The 16,821-nt window shown below is 45.8% G+C and overlaps 1 protein-coding gene across 1 annotated transcript in view; it reads left to right on the forward strand.

The window, feature by feature from the left end:
- Nucleotides 1-3,714: 3,714 nt before the first annotated feature.
- Nucleotides 3,715-16,821, forward strand: part of SLC45A1 (solute carrier family 45 member 1) — an 84,290-nt gene continuing 71,183 nt past the window's right edge. Inside the window, exons 1-2 of the mRNA XM_037881372.2 lie at nt 3,715-4,792; nt 13,464-13,535. The gene's annotated coding sequence lies outside the window, so the exon portion shown is untranslated. The remainder of the gene's footprint in view (nt 4,793-13,463; nt 13,536-16,821) is intronic.

The following is a 16,821-nucleotide window of genomic DNA, read 5'->3' on the forward strand; positions in this document are numbered from 1 at the left end:
ACTTCAGACCATTTCTCCAGGTTGTCCAGGTCATTTTGAATTTTAATCCTATCCTCCAAAGCACTTGCAACCTCTCCCAACTTGGTATCGTCCACAAACTTTACAAGTGTATTCTGTATGCCATTATGTAAATCATTGATGAATATATTGAATAGAACCAGACCCAGAACTGATCCCTGTGGGACCCCACTCATTATGCCCTTCCAGCGTGACTGTGAACCACTGATAACTACTCTCTGGGAATAGTTTTCCAACCAGTTATGCATCCACCTTACAGTAGCTCCATCGAGGTTGCATTTCCCTAGTTTGTTTATGAGAAGGTCATGCAAGACAGTATCGAAGGCCTTACTGAAGTCAAGATATACCACGTCTACCACTTCCCCCCGTCCACAAGGCTTGTTACCCTGTCAAAGAAAGCTATCAGGTTGGTTTGACACGATTTGTTCTTGACAAATCCATGCTGACTGTTACTTATCACCTTATTATCTTCTAGATGTTTGCAAATTGATTGCTTAATTATTTGCTCCATTATCTTTCCGGGTACAGAAGTTAAGCTGATTGGTCTGTTATTCTCCAGGTTGTCCTTATTTCCCTTTTTATAGATGGAAAATATAGTACCATTTTCCAGTCGTCTGGAATCTCTCCCGTCTTCCATGACTTTTCAAAGATAATCACTAATGGCTCAGATATCTCCTCAGTCAGCAACTTGAGTATTTATACAGGCTTCCTGCAGCTTAAGCCCCTGTTGACTTAGTTTTTTTGGCTGAAAGGTCATTCTTCATTACAATTGATTTTAAAGTTTCTACCATTAGTTTAAAGAAATTTGAATTTAATTCAATCCACTAAACACCATAATTAGTATCTCCTTTCTTTATGGCTATTGTAAGTATCCCATTAGTGCCCGTAGCAGCACAGAAATCTCAAACATTTGGGCATCAATGCAATTAAATTAGAAAATTTAAATTGTAGTTTGAATTTTTATATTGTACGATTTGAAAGTTGAAACATTTACTGTGCTGTTTTTGATTTTCAGGTTTCCTTCTTCTGTAAATGACTGAGGGCCCCTTTGACCTGATCCCCTCCCCACCATCAACGGCATGAAACCTATGGCTCCTGAAACCCACTAAAGAATCAACCCACCCCAAATAATCAATAGTATTTTCTCAGCTGGCAATATGGTTTACTATAACTGGATGATATATCGTAGAAGGGCTTGTCTCCCCACAAAACGGGAGACTCACAAATACCCCCTTCCTAAAGATTCAGAGGACCAACTTCAGCTCTCATTTATACCACCTGATATCTGGAGTTACTCCATTAAAGTCAGTGACTACTTCAAATTTACAGAATTGTAACTGAATAGATTTCAGCCCAAAATGTTTGGTTACCTGATGTGATGATATATGGACTATATTGCAGTCAACTGCATGGCATAGAGCAGGGGTCTCAAACTCAAATGACCATGAGGGCCACATGAGGACTAGTGCATTGGCCCGAGGGCCGCATCACTGACACACACCCCTGCTGCCCCTGGCCCCGCCCCCACTCCACCCCTTCCATGAGGCCCCACCCCTGCTCCGCCTCTTCCCAGCCCCCATTCCAACCTCTTCCCCAAAGTCCCCACCCCAACTCCGCCCCCCACCCCCAGGGGGTGCAGAGGGTGTGCAGGTTATGGCAGGGGACTCAGGGCAGGGAGTTGGGGTGCAGGAGGGGTGAGGGGTGCGACAGGGGGTCGGGGTGCAGGCTCCGGCCCGGCGCCGCTTACCTAGAGCGGCTCTGGGGTGGCAGCGGTGCACACTGGGGAGCCTGCCCTGGCTCCGCTCCAGGAAGTGGCTGGAACTGCGTGCCTGGGGGGGGGCACAGGGCTCCGTGTGCTGTTCTTGCTGCTTCTCCAGGCACCGCCCCACCGAAGCTCCCATTGGCCGCAGTTCCCCATTCCCGGCCAATGGGAGCTGCGGGGGGCGGTGCCTGGAAGCGAGAGCAATGCACGGAGGCCTCTGCCCTCTCCCCTCCAGGGGCCACAGGGACATGGTTCTGGCCACTTCAGGGAGCGGCGCGGGGCTCGCAGCACCATGGGGGGCAATCCCGCGGGCCGAATCCGGCCTGCAGGCTGTAGTTGCCCACCCCTGGCCTGAAGGTAGGCAGAGAGGTGGGGTGGGGAGCTTGGCGGGCCGCACGAAAGAACCCCGTGGGGCCCCGTGTTTGAGGCCCTTGGCATAGGGTCACAGCTTGTAATGTCTGATGTTTGTTTATTGTATTGAGTTTTATTCAGAGGTAATTAAAATGCTATAAGTGTTAATACATTGTAAATGGAGTTCACAGCATGGGGACGGAACAGTTACTGTGGTGAGAAGCTTAATATAGGGAAAATGGGTGTGGTGCTTAAAGGGCCATGGAGGATCCCCCTTCTCTATTTCTAGTGAACAGGGCCTTCTTGTTCATTATAGCACTGAATGCCTCAGAACACCCAATAAATGAATTATACATATGCCAAAGAGCACTTGTGCCTCACCACAAAAATGCAGAAAACTAACAACAATGGAATGTATGGTGGATGCCTCCTTAATGCGCACCACAGAAAGATTACCTAATGACATGTGCAGAGTCCAAATAAGTGGATTAGCAAAATAAAGACAGATTGCAATGGATTAACTTTAACTAACACTTCTTTATTGCAAGGCAGCCATGACAGCAATGGAGGGCACTTCCTCTCAGAGTTCCCCCAACTTAATTTCCATATATCTCACAGGGATATTCTACCTAGTGACCTCACAAAAAATGCCATTTGACGTCTGTTAGGACACAGCCTCCACCTAGAGCAACTTTCTGGTGTCATTATAAACTGTCAAATTTACTCTTTCAGACAGAAATTGCTAAACCAGTGGGGCCATCGAGTCCAGTATCCAGACTCATACAGTGATCAGCACCAGCTGCTTCAGAGGAAGAAGCCCTACAGTAGGCAGCAAGGAAATGAGAAAATGGAGTAGCTTCTAACCCCCAATGCTTAGAAGTTGGCTCATACTTTCAAGCAGGTGGTTTTAGAGCCTTTTCAAAATTCTTGTTTAATTTTTAATATTTACAATTATAGTTCTTGATATTCGGGTTATCCATATAAATCATAGACATGTAGGACTGGAAGGGACCTCAGTAGATCACTGTACTCATGACAGGACTAAGTATTATCTAGACCATCCCTGACAGGTGTTTGTCTAACCTGTTTAGGGTGTCAACCTTCCCGGTTTTGCTGGGAGTCTCCCAGAATCAATCCCTATCTCCCAGAGGCTACTGCAGCCAAACTGGGAGATTTTCGGCACTAACAGTCCGGCAGTGCAGCGGGGCCAATGCAGGTTCCCTGCCTGCCCTTGCTCCATGCTGCTCCCGGAAGCGGACGGCCCTGTGGCCCCTGGGTCTCTGTGCGCTGCCCCCACCCCGAGTGCCGATGCTGTAGCTCCTATTGGCTGGGAACTGCAGCCAATGGGAGCTGTGGGGGTGGTGCCTGTGGGCAGGGGCAGCACATGGAACTCCCTAGCCCCTGCCCGCACCCAGGAGCTGCTGCCAGAGAGATGTGCCAGTCGCTTTCAAGAGCCACCTGAGGTAAGTGCTGACCCTTCACTCCCTCCTGCACTCCAACTCCCTGCCCCAGCCCAGAGCCCACACCCAAACTCACTCCCAGAGCCTGACCCCTCACCTCCTCCTGCACCTAAGCTTCCTCCCAGAGCCCCACACCCCCTCCCGCACCCCAGCCCTCTGTCCCAGGCTCAGCCCAGAGCCACCTCCTACACTCCAAACCCCTTGGCCCCACCCCCAAGTCCAGAGCCCACACCACTCCTGCATCTCAACCCGCTGCCCAACCCGGTGAAAGTGAGTGAGGGTGAGGAACTAGAGTGAGTAGGGCTGGAGCCTCGGGGAAGGGATGGGAAGGGGGGTGGGGCAAGGGTGTTTGGGTGTGTGCCATTAAACAGTTGGCAACCTGTTCTTAAAAGCCTCCGGTGACGGAGATTCCACAACCTCCTTAGGTAATTTGTTCCAATGCTTAACTACCATTACAGTTGGGATTGTTAAGCGCTGGAAAATGCCTAATCACTTTTTCAATCCTGCTAAATAATGTTATCTAGCAGCAATGAGCTCCACAGTCTAATAGTCCACAGTGTGAAAAAGTATTTCATTCTATTAGTACTGAATTTACCACCTTTCAAATAAATTTTAATTGAATGTCCATGCTCTTGTACTATAAGCCAGGGAAAATATAAGTTCCTTACTATCCTCTGTTAGGGGCAAATTCCTAAAGCTATGTTTGTATGGCTATTAGTATTATGATTTATTATGTTTTGTTATCTAAAATGGAGGACTTGGTCATGTCATCAGGAGGGCAGTTGGAGTGTTTTCCCGCCCTTTCCAATAGCAGTGGCTCAAGTAGTAAACAAGTTCCAGTTTTAACTGGATTTTCCTGGGGATTCTATGGAGTTTCTCACTATAGTCTATATAAGAGCAGCAGTTACCTCAGCTTGGGGCTGCCCATCTGAGTGGCAGGTGCGTGCAGGTTTGCTTCCACAGGTGATCAAAACTCTGGACAAGTGCCATCTCCAGCTATTACTTACCATCTGCAGCAGTTAACATCCATCGTTGTCATTCGCCTGTGAACACCCAGCTGTCATCTTGTGAGTCCGCCACTGTGTCATCTGGAGCCAGTGAGAAGGACGAGTCATCGAGGGATCTCCTCAGAGTTCCTCTCCTGAGGCTCTGAACAAGCCAAAGGATCGAGGTCCTGAGCGACCATCAGAAGGGTGATATTGTATGTTTACTTACCTTTTGTACTCCATGGCGGTCTAGTTTGGGTCTTGGCTTCAGGACACAGATGTTTGAGTTACTGTACCTATAGAGGGAATAAGTTTCTGTTAATTGTTTTATACATTTTTCCTCTTCCCATTTATGTACCTCAGTTTCCCCAAAATAAACACAATTTATTTGGTTTATATACACCTGATTCTACTTGCCTCATTCCAGCAGAGAGAGGGGGAGGAAGGTTACATAAGGAGGATAAGCGTGGCTACCAACCAGGTGATAGATACTGGAGCTCGCAGTAAAGGACTGTGGACCTATATTTTTGTTGGGGAGGGGAGGGCCCTGTAGCCTTTCCATATTTTATTCCTTGACCTAACACCACCTTTACAGATTAAAAAACTCTTGTGATAAGAGATGGACCAGATCTGAATTGTCTGCTGCTTCTATATACCCACTATACACAGATGCCCCCAAATTCCTGTGAACCCTCCAGCTCCCCTATTCTTGAGCTACTGATCCTGTAATATTTACAGAGAAATTCAGTTGCATGCTAATCTTGAATAAATTATCCAGTGGTCATTGTGTGATTATTAACCAATTCCACAGTTTAAGATTAAAAACATATTTTCTAAGAGTACTTTGACTTTGTTTATGGCTCCACTCTAGAACTATTCATGCTGAGAGATTTAACCAGTTTTTCAATATATGATCAATAAAACAGTCATAATAAATGTACAAAAGTTTGTACATTACAAACTGGAAAAGGTGATTTCAAGCATAGATTTCACTAGTCTTTCTCCACCACTGTGGTCTAGGGGCTGTGGAATAATTTCTGATGCGTTGCACTGGTGTGGCAAAGTGGATTGATTTAAGGTTTGGCACCGCTGTATCACAGCAAAATTCCTGCAATACACAATTTGACAAAACTGAGGAGTGTTATACAAGATTGTAGTGGAGTAACTCCCATCAGTGGGGATGATGGGGTGAAACCTCATGCAGCATTGTGAAAATGTCCATTTTGTTGTTGTGTTTGGATTCAATTGTCGTGTCACTACATTGTCCTACATCTTATTTTGAGGACCTAATTTTGCAGTAAAAAGTTTAGTGAATTTAGAATAAGTGTATAGAAATCTTTTTTTAAATCCTTGTTCAGATTATATACTTAATTTTGAATATATAATGTCTTGCGAAGATTTATACCCATCCAAACCCCCCCCGCCAAAATCGCTGATTACCTTGAAATCTAACACAATGTAGACACTCTCCAGTGCCATGCACTGATTTTATAGTTTTACTATTTCCAGAAAAATCTATGTGTAATCCTGAAACTTTGTAGATTTGAGTCATACGTTTTATAATCATATACTAATACAGGGCTAAGTTCTCCAACCTTTACTCATGTGAAGAAAAGGTTGAATTCTCTCAGCCTTTACTCCAACCACTTACTCACTCAGATAAACCATGTGTTACTACTTTAAGATGTGGAATCTGTTCCACACTTGGGAAATGTAAAGGACTATCTCCCTCTAGCATTTTAACCTCAATAGTAAAAATAAAATACCTACATGTCGCTATAATATAATAGGCTTTTCCCCTCTAGATTCTATAATTCTGGCAGCACCTTTCATCTCAGGGGATCCCAGAATACTATACTTTACATACAGGATTAGCTTAATCTACAACTGAAATACAGCTACCTTTGGGAAAAAACATGGCAGCTCTCCAGTATTGCACAATGACACCATATGACAGTTTAAAATAGGTGTAAAGAAGAATCCTGCATTAAGCTGAAACTTCAGGGTAATGCAGGGAGGCAGAATGTATTCATCCCAATAAAAATTTGGCCAAGACAATAGGATTAGCATTCCTATTTTTGTTAAAAGTGCCACTGGATATTTATTGACACCCTCTCCACTTTTAAATCTCTCAAAAAACATCTTTCACTATGCTGATGATAGTGACTCTTGGTCTGCACAGAAAATTCCTTTTGTTTTTTCCTTCAGACTGAACTCCATCTGTCTGGTTGGCTGGCAAAGGAGCACCCTCCAGAGGACAATGATCCTGTCCTATAAATTATACAAACTACAGCTATTGGGCTGCATGACTGGTGATTTATTCCTGTTGAATGTAGCCAATTTAATCATTTTTTTTAGTAAATTTATAGTACTATATCCTCACGCATCCTCCAAAAGACTCTGGAATGTACGTGTTTCCTCATTCACATATACTTATCCATGACAAGGACAGCTTGAAAGATTAATCTTCAGATGCCATCTAGGAAATTCTGCTAGGGTCTTTGGGTGCAAATGAGAAGTGTCAGCTTTTGTAAATTCAGCTCAACTGTTGGAGACCAGGGTCTTGTTTCACATTATACTGACTAATTCTATTGGAATGAGCCATTGCCCTTTTAAGATACAGCGACATCAAAGAGTGAAATGGAGCTGAGTATTTGAATTAGTAGCATGTAGAAGTGGATGTTAACTTCAGCCTTTCCCACCCCCGCATCCTCTTTGCTGACATTCAGAGCAAGTAAGGCAGTGAGAGCATGAATCAGTGGAAATAGTCACACAGACAGGAAGTGGATTCAGTAAAGCCTGTGGCATGGACTTTTCCTGAAGATCAGGTTTCCATTCCTTTCTGGTGATCTGGCCTTCAATGTGCACTTATCAATTGTATTTTTATACGTTTAGATTTTTTTTTCCCTTCAAGTGAGCACTTGTGCTACTTGAGCATTTCCTCGTGTCTGTCTTGCACTTTGGAAACTGCAAATTTATTTATAACCTGTATATATATTTATTACTTCACACCTGAATTTTGTCTCTCTGTATAAAGTAATAGACAACGGCAAGTGTCCAAGCATAAAATACCTCTTAGAGGGTTACTGCTTTTCTGAAGATGCTGAAATATTTGGGCTCTGTTTGCATCTGGCTAAAAATACGTTCCTATACCATGTAACTAGTCACATTAACATATAATTAGAAGGACAGGAAATAATGTTTTGAAGCTTTATAAGGAAACGGAGTGACAGAGACTTGTAAGAAGGCCAGTTTATTCATAGATAGTAGCACAATTGAGAGATGATCAGACTTCCTGTGCAATGCCCAGTTGGTTGAGTCAGACTCAACCGTTGTTCTTGTTTGCTCCGTGAGAGGCTTCATCCTGTAGGGAGGTGAATTATTACAATGGGATGGAGTTCTCATACTCTAAACTGTTAAGGGGGAAAAAAAAACAAAACAAACAAAAGAAAACCAACTTACTTTTGGACAACATTTTCTTCACTCAGCCTGTGATCAGAGCCCATTAGCAATGACGTCTGACCACATGGAGAAGGCCAGAGGTAGCAGAATTAGCAAGTTCAATGCACACTGATGTTTGTAATAATATAAATTAGTAAATATTCTAAATATTTTATTTTAGAAGGAAGGCTACAAACTACCACAAATTTCTGAACCTACACAAAATGACCAGAAAAACTTCAAAGTTAGTTTAAAATTGTTCTGTTCATGAGCGCAGCACCATTGTACATCTGTCAAAGTGTCAAGAGACAAGCCCATGGTGGACATGTAGCTTATGTTTAATTAAAAAGATTAATAATTTTCATTACTCAGTTTCTGTCAGGATGAATGTGCCATGTCACATATAGAATTGTATTGATCAGGATTCCTGACACATTGGGGATGACACAGGCTCTAACCCATTGGCTGCTTCTGCATTCCCTTCCATTTTGACAGTCACCATAAAGTTTCACAAATATATATGTGACAGTTAGTTTATGGTGTATTGAAAATTAGGGATAGTTAATTTCATGGATATGCAGCCTGACTTTGGGAGGTGATGAGTGCATACAACTCCTTGTTTCAGTGAGACATTCAGACATATAACTGGTAATTGACAGAGTATGTGAACATAAATGCAATAAATACAATAGCCCCCAACTAAAACCTCTCCAACGCATCATCAAGGATCTACAACCTATCCTGAAGGACGACCCATCACTCTCACAGATCTTGGGAGACAGGCCAGTCCTTGCTTACAGACAGCCCCCGAACCTGAAGCAAATACTCACCAGCAACCACACACCATACAACAGAACCACTAACCTATCCTTGCAACAAAGCCCGTTGCCAAATGTGTCCACATATCTATTCAGGGGACACCATCATATGGCCTAATCACATCAGCCACACTATCAGAGGCTCGTTCACCTGCACATCTACCAATGTGATATGTGCCATCATGTGCCAGCAGTGCCCCTCTGCCATGTACATTGGCCAAACTGGACAGTCTCTACGTAAAGGAATAAATGGACAAAAATCAGACATCAAGAATTATAACATTCAAAAACCAGTCGGAAAACACTTCAATCTCTCAGGTCACTCGATTACAGACCGAAAAGTGACAATTCTTCAACAAAAAATCTTCAAAAACAGACTCCAGCGAGAGACTGCTGAATTGGAATTAATTTGCAAACTGGATACAATTAACTTAGGCTTGAATAAAGACTGAGAGTGGATGGGTCATAACACAAAGTAAAACTATTTCCCCATGCTTATTCCCCCCCGCCACACACACACACTGTTCCTCAGACGTTCTTGTCAACTGCTGGTAATAGCTCACCTTACCTGATCACTCTCGTTACAATGTGTATGGTAACACCCATTGTTTCATGTTCTCTGTGTATATAAATCTCCCCACTGTATTTTCCACTGAATGTGTCCGATGAAGTGAGCAGTAGCTCACGAAAGCTTATGCTCAAATAAATTTGTTAGTCTCTAAGGTGCCACAAGTACTCCTTTTCTTTTTGCGGATACAGACTAACACAGCTGCTACTTTGAAACCTGTCATAAATGCAATAGGTTTCAGAAAGCTGTGAGGGAAGGTATTGTGATGCTAACAGACCACTCTCAGTAGTTCAGTGGGCAACTATAATAGGATGACCAGATAAAACGGGGGGGGAAGCGCAGCGGCCGGAGCGGCCAAAGCCGCAATATCAGGACAAATGGCATCCCGACTGTGCCTCGGTCGGGACGCGGGACAAAGAACTAAAAATCGGGACAGTCCTGATTTTATCGGGACATGTGATCACCCTAAACTATAATGACCTTTTGTCCAAGCACTGATACCATGGCTGTGCAACAGACAAAGAAAAACTGGGTTGATCTAAACTGATGCCATTTAGTTACAGAACTGAGTGTCTTGGTGTGAGGAATTTTCCATTTACTTTGTGGATTTAAAAAAAAATCTCTCTCAGACCCAAACTGAACTTTCTGCTTCCATGGGACCCAACCAATATCTCATGGGTAGGGCCCTACTAAATTCACAGTTCACTTTGATCAATTTCATGACCACAGGGTCTTAAAATTGGTCAATTTCACTATTTCAGATGTTTACATCTGAAATTTCACAGTGTTGTAACCATGAGGGTCCTGATCCAAAAGGGGATCATGGGGGGGTCCTAAAGCTGTTGTAGGGGGTTTGCAGGATTGCCATACTCACTTCTGTGCTGCCTTCAGAGCCCAGTTCTGAAGGCAGCAGCTGCGGAGTTTCCTGCAGCTGGAGGAGGCTCCTGGAGGTGGAGGTAGGTCCCATCTCCCCAGTGCTACTGGGAGCGCCCCAGCTAGGGGGCTCCTAGCTGCTAGTCAGGGCCAGTGGTGGATTAATTTATGAGCCCATGCAAGGGGCCCTGGACATTTTGAAAAATGAGTGCCCCAGCCCTGGCAGGAGCTAGGAGGGATGGGGGGAAGCCCCGAGCCTGGGTGGTCCAGAGCTCAGGCAGGAGCTGTCAGGGACAGCAGCCCTGAGCCCAGGCACCTGAATCCCTGTCTCGAGCCATAGAGTGGGGGGGTGGGGAGGGGTGTGGCAGCCCTGAGCCTGGTCCCCAGGTCCTGGACAGGAGCTGCAGGGTCTGGAGCTGCAGGGGGTGGCAGCCCCAATCCCAGGTCCCTGAGCCTGGACAGGAGCCACAGGGGATGGAAGCCCCGAGTCCTGTCTGGAGTCCAGATGCCCTCAACCCTGGCAGGAGTCACTGAGGGGATGGAGGGGGGGCAGGGAGAGGGAGCAGCAGCCCTGGAGCTCGGGCATCCAGAGCCTGGGCAGGAGCCATGGGGTGGAGAAGGGGGGCAGCCCCAAGCTGGGAAGGAGCTGCAGCTGGTGGCAGCCCCCAGCCCAGGTCCCTGAGCCCGGGCAGGAGCTGGGGGGGCAGGGAGAAAGTGGGGAGCAGCAGCCCAGGCAGGAGCCATGGCCCATGAGGGAGAGGGAGCAGTAGCCCTAGAGCTTGGGCTCCCTGAGCCCGGGCAGGAGCTGCGGGAGGTGGCAGCCCCAAGCCTGGGTGCCCCCTGACCCACAAGAGCTGTACTACCCTCACTTCTACGCTGCCTGTGGAGGTGGGTCTGATCTCTCTCCCCATAACAGCCATGCACGGGAAGGACTAGTCCTGTCCCGCCCCAGTCTGGCTGATTTTGGGGAGCTCAGATTTCATGGGGCAGGGTTTATTTCACGGTCCATGAAATTGGTAGGGCCCTACTCATGGGGACACATACAACTTTCAGTGCTTGAGTTTTGGTCAGTTACACTACAGCCAGCACCTATTAGACCCATGTCCATCCCAATTGGTTACAGCCAATGGGGAGACATTGAAGCCATGAATGGTTGAGATTCTCAGTACCACCATGTGGGAGAAGCAGGAAACCAGGGGTTCTGAAATCAAGCACTGGCCTATGTTCAAATCCTTGTTGGATATTGATGATCTTGTAAACCACTGACCTGTATCAAACCTACTGTTTTAGGGAAAGCTAATGAGGCCCTAACAAGTGGATGGAGTTGCTTTAATACAGCTCTGCTCCTTTCTGACCAAGAACCCAGCAGATAATTATGGGTGATTGTCACAGTCTGCTCCCCAGTTACTGCATTTGACGTGTAAGCAGAGTATCGGTATCCAATATCCCTGGCTCATTAGTTAGCGTGTTGCACCCACAACATTTCATAGAATATCAGGGTTGGAAGGGACCTCAGGAGGTCATCTAGTCCAACCCCCTGCTCAAAGCAGGACCAATCCCCAATTAAATCATCCCAGCCAGGGCTTTGTCAAGCCTGACCTTAAAAACTTCTAAGGAAGGAGATTCTACCATCTCCCTAGGTAACACATTCCAGTGTTTCACCACCCTCTTGGTGAAAAAGTTTTTCCTAATATCCAACCTAAACCTCCCCCACTGCAACTTGAGACCATTACTCCTTGTCCTGTCCTCTTCTACCACTGAGAATAGTCTAGAACCATCCTCTCTGGAACCACCTCTCAGGTAGTTGAAAGCAGCTATCAAATCCCCCCTCATTCTTCTCTTCTGCAGACTAAACAATCCCAGTTCCCTCAGCCTCTCCTCATAAGTCATGTGTTCCAGACCCCTAATCATTTTTGTTGCCCTTCGCTGGACTCTCTCCAATTTATCCACATCCTTCTTGTAGTGTGGGGCCCAAAACTGGACACAGTACTCCAGATGAGGCCTCACCAATGTCGAATAGAGGGGAACGATCACGTCCCTCGATCTGCTCGCTATGCCCCTACTTATACATCCCAAAATGCCATTGGCCTTCTTGGCAACAAGGGCACACTGCTGACTCATATCCAGCTTCTCGTCCACTGTCACCCCTAGGTCCTTTTCCGCAGAACTGCTGCCTAGCCATTCGGTCCCAACATTTAATTCACTCAAGGCCAAGCAGAGCACAGCTGTGCAGTAAACAGCCTGCCTTGTCAGTGTTTGGCCAGAACAGACAGTTTTAATCTCTCTCATGAATCATGGTCTCTTGAATTTATTTTACATGTTCTGGAACACAGTTTTCCTCAACTCAGTCAACTGGACATGAAGCCCAATGGGGCGGGGGGGGGGGGGGGGTGAGGAACAGAACATAAATCCATTTTCTTTATTTAAAAAAAAAAAAGGTGTTTGTGGGTGGTGAGTGGCTTGATTACAGATGAACACTTTGTGTCATTAAAATGTACAGGAGAACCTCAATTCTCCTCCTCAACATGGTCACTGCAAGACACTTGGTGTGGGAGCATTATGGGTTTGGCTACTGCCAGTCTCGCTGATGTTTTATTTGTAGGGTACCAGATGGAAGAATGACTATTTGTGTGTATGTGTGTACATATTAGGGAGAGGGTAGGGGAACTGTAGGCATGGGAATGTGATAATGATGCCTGCTCTTTTCTCTGAATTGATTCCCAAGGACTTCAGACTCCAAATATTCAGATTTCAGCATCTATTAATGTATTTTTCCTTATCTTTACTCATGCTGGTTTTGTGAACAGATCCTTTAGGAAAATAACATTTATTATTTAGTATCTATTGACTTGGTCCCTGCCCCAATAAAACAACAGTTTAAATTAGACCCAAACAATACGTTAACCTATAGATTAGGGTGCTGTTTTGCAGCAGGGCAGATATTAAATACATACTTCAAAGAGAATAGTGCCTGACCATAGAGTATGAAGACTTATTTGATCATATTGTTCACAAATGAATACCAAGGCCAGACCATCATGATGGGTGGATGAATGCAGGGTTTTTCTAAACTCTAAATCTGTGTAATTACTTCCCATTCCTATAATTATATATGGACTGTGATATTGCAGACTGAGACCAGGGTGGTCCATATGCACAAAACTAAAAATAACATTCTTCACTTAGATTTCCTAAGTTACCTTCAGGATGGAGGCAGGATCAGCGTCTGCTTGTTGGAAGGGGAAAGCTACGGTGTAGGTGAGTCAAAAATTTCAATACTGAGGGAAGATCAGTGGGAAGTTGTAGGATGGGCAGTGGTAGGTGCTCAGATACTATGGTGATGAGCATGGTATAAACCAGTGGTTTTCAAACCGTGGGTCATGACCCATAACTGGGTTGTAGAATGGAAGGGACTGGGTCACGGCAGCTATGGTCAGCACCGCTGACCGGGCCGTTAAAAGTCCCGTCGGCGGTGCTGCCTGGCTAAGGCAGCCTAGTCCCTACCTGTTCAGACACCACGCTGCGCCCCGGAAGCGGCCAGCAGCAGGTCCGGTTCCTAGGCTTGGGGGTAGTGGGGGGCACGGGGCTCCATGTGCTGCCCCAGCCTGAGCACCAGCTCTGCACTCCCATTGGTCAGGAACCGGACAGTGGGAGCTGGTGGGGAGGTGCCTGTGAGCTGCGCGGAGCTGCTTACGTCTCTCTGCCTAGAAGCCGGACCTGCTGCTGGCCACTTCTGGGGCGCAGCTCTGTCCATGGTGTCAGGACAGGCAGGAAGCCTGCCTCTGCACCCCCACTGACCGGGAACCGCCCAAGGTAAGCCCACACCCCAACCCTGCTCCCCAATCCTGTGCCCCAGCCCTGAGCCCCCTCCCATACTCCAACCCCTCATACCCAGCTCCATTGGGTCACAGGCATCAACAATTTTCTTCAACTGGGTCACCAGAAAAAAAAAGTTTAAAAACCACTGGTATAGACCTCTGTGTGTAGGGTGCCAGAACAGGGGGGGCTAAGGGGCCATGGCCCCCCACTTTTTACCGGAGGTAAGGGTGAACGACAGGCAGGCAGGGGGCAGAGAGGAGCAAGTGGGGGGGGGAGGGTTTAGGGGGAAGAGTTGATACGGGAGTGGGTCCTTGGGGGAAGAGGGAAGGCGGGGGCCCAGGGAGAAGGGGCGGAGTGAGGACGGGGCCTCAGGGGTGGGCCCACAGTTCAGGCGCTTGTGCCCCCCCCCCACTTTTAGGGAGCTTCCATCGCTCCTGTTCTGTGTCATATATTTGTATGAAACTAGACCCTTTAACACATGGAACTGTTCACGTAAAATCCATGTCTTCACTTTTTCTGAATACTCAGTAGAAGTTTCTGTTTTTCTAGCTGTACACAGCAGTGCCATATCAATATTATAACAAAGTAATAATATAAATAAATAATACAGACTGAGAAAAGTATGGCAAACTGTGACCAGACATGATCCAGACACATTCCTAATAAAATCCTTGGGGCTGCAATCTCTAGTAATACCTCTACACATGAAAACTGTACCCCCAAATCTGCAATAAATCATATTCTGGGGGGAGGGGGAAGCCTTCTAGATGATTAATTCATCCTGTTTCAGGTTATTTACTAGACATGACACACCTCTTGGCAGAACCATGAGCACAAGATAACATCCAGTGACTCAGTGATAGCACCAGAATCCCTAGCAACAAGGAGACAATCCTACTGATTCCTAAAGAACCAGATATATTACAGGGCTTCCAAAATACAAAGGTAATATATTATCTGAGCCTGGGTCTAGTCTGCTAAGGAAACAATGGGAATATACCTTCTGACACAACCCCTCTTTGATATTAGGATCTGACCAGCAGTTTCATGGTCTGTGTTTGGATGATGCCTGTTCCATCCCTGTAATGCCAACCCAAAGGATCAAATCAATGCAGAATTAGAAAACAAATCTGAATGGTATAAAATGCTTGTGGTTCTGTACTGTTGGAAGGACATGTCATCATTTACTTTTGCATTGTTTACCCACCTCCTGTGTTTTCTGATTCACAATGACCTGCAAGGGAACATTCCTACACCATAGCCAGGGCACTGAGGTGTAGCTAATTGAGCAATTAAGTTATCAGGTGATGGAAGTAAAAAAAAAAAAAAAAAATCTCATCAGCACAGCTAGATGATTTGGCTAGCCAGCTCCTTTTTGTTTATTACTTGTTATTATGTAACATGCGTGTATAGCTCCATGGGTGCACACAGTTTGGCACAAAGATGTAATCAACCACTCTCAGGTAGACTCCAGCTGGCATCTGGGGTCAGGAGTTCAGTCAACTGACCACTGAGGAAGGATAATAGGAGTTTCTTACCCTATTGTCTGGATTTCGAAAGCCAGTTTTTAAATACAATCCCCCATGTTTCTAATAGAGTTTTCTGTTAAGGGTTTCAGAGTAACAGCCGTGTTAGTCTGTATTCGTAAAAAGAAAAGGAGTACTTGTGGCACCTTAGAGACTAACCAGTTTATTTGAGCATGAGCTTTCGTGAGCTACAGCTCACTTCATCGGATGCATAGCATATCGTGGAAACTGCAGAAGACATTATATACACACAGAGACCATGAAACAAAACTTCCTCCCACCTCACTCCCCCGCTGGCAACAGCTTATCTAAAGTGATCATCAAGTAGAGCCATTTCCAGCACAAATCCAGGTTTTCTCACCCTTCCCCCCCCCCCCCCCCCCCCCCCACATACAAACTCACTCTCCTGCTGGCAACAGCCCATCCCCCTTTGAAACCCCTCTTTATAATGCGCATGATAATCAAGGTGGGTCACCTCCAGCACTAATCCAGGTTTTCTCACCCCCCCCCACACCCCCCTCTTTTTCCAAAAACCACACACACAAACTCATTCTCCTGCTGGCAACAGCTCATCTTACAATGTGCACAGCAATAATCCAAGTTTAACCAGAATGTCTTGGGGGGGGTTTTGCAGGAAAAAAACAAGGGGAGACAGGCTACCTTGCATAATGACTTAGCCACTCCCAGTCTCTATTCAAGCCCAAATTAATAGTATCCAATTTGCAAATGAATTCCAATTCAGCAGTTTCTCGCTGGAGTCTGGATTTGAAGTTTTTTTGCTTTAAGATAGCGACCCTCATGTCTGTGATTGCGTGACCAGAGAGATTGAAGTGTTCTCCGACTGGTTTATGGATGTTATAATTCTTGACATCTGATTTGTGTCCATTTATTCTTTTACGTAGAGACTGTCCAGTTTGACCAATGTACATGGCAGAGGGGCATTGCTGGCACATGATGGCATATATCACATTGGTGGATGTGCAGGTGAACGAGCCTCTGATAGTGTGGCTGATGTTGTTAGGCCCTGTGATGGTGTCCCCTGAATAGATATGTGGGCACAGTTGGCAACGGGCTTTGTTGCAAGGATAGGTTCCTGGGCTAGTGGTTCTGTTGTGTGGTATGTGGTTGTTGGTGAGTATTCGCTTCAGGTTGGGGGGCTGTCTGTAGGCAAGGACTGGCCTTTCTCCCAAGATTTGTGA

This window comes from Chelonia mydas, chromosome 18 (genome assembly GCF_015237465.2).
Source record: "Chelonia mydas isolate rCheMyd1 chromosome 18, rCheMyd1.pri.v2, whole genome shotgun sequence".
Classification (NCBI taxonomy): Eukaryota; Metazoa; Chordata; order Testudines; family Cheloniidae; genus Chelonia; species Chelonia mydas.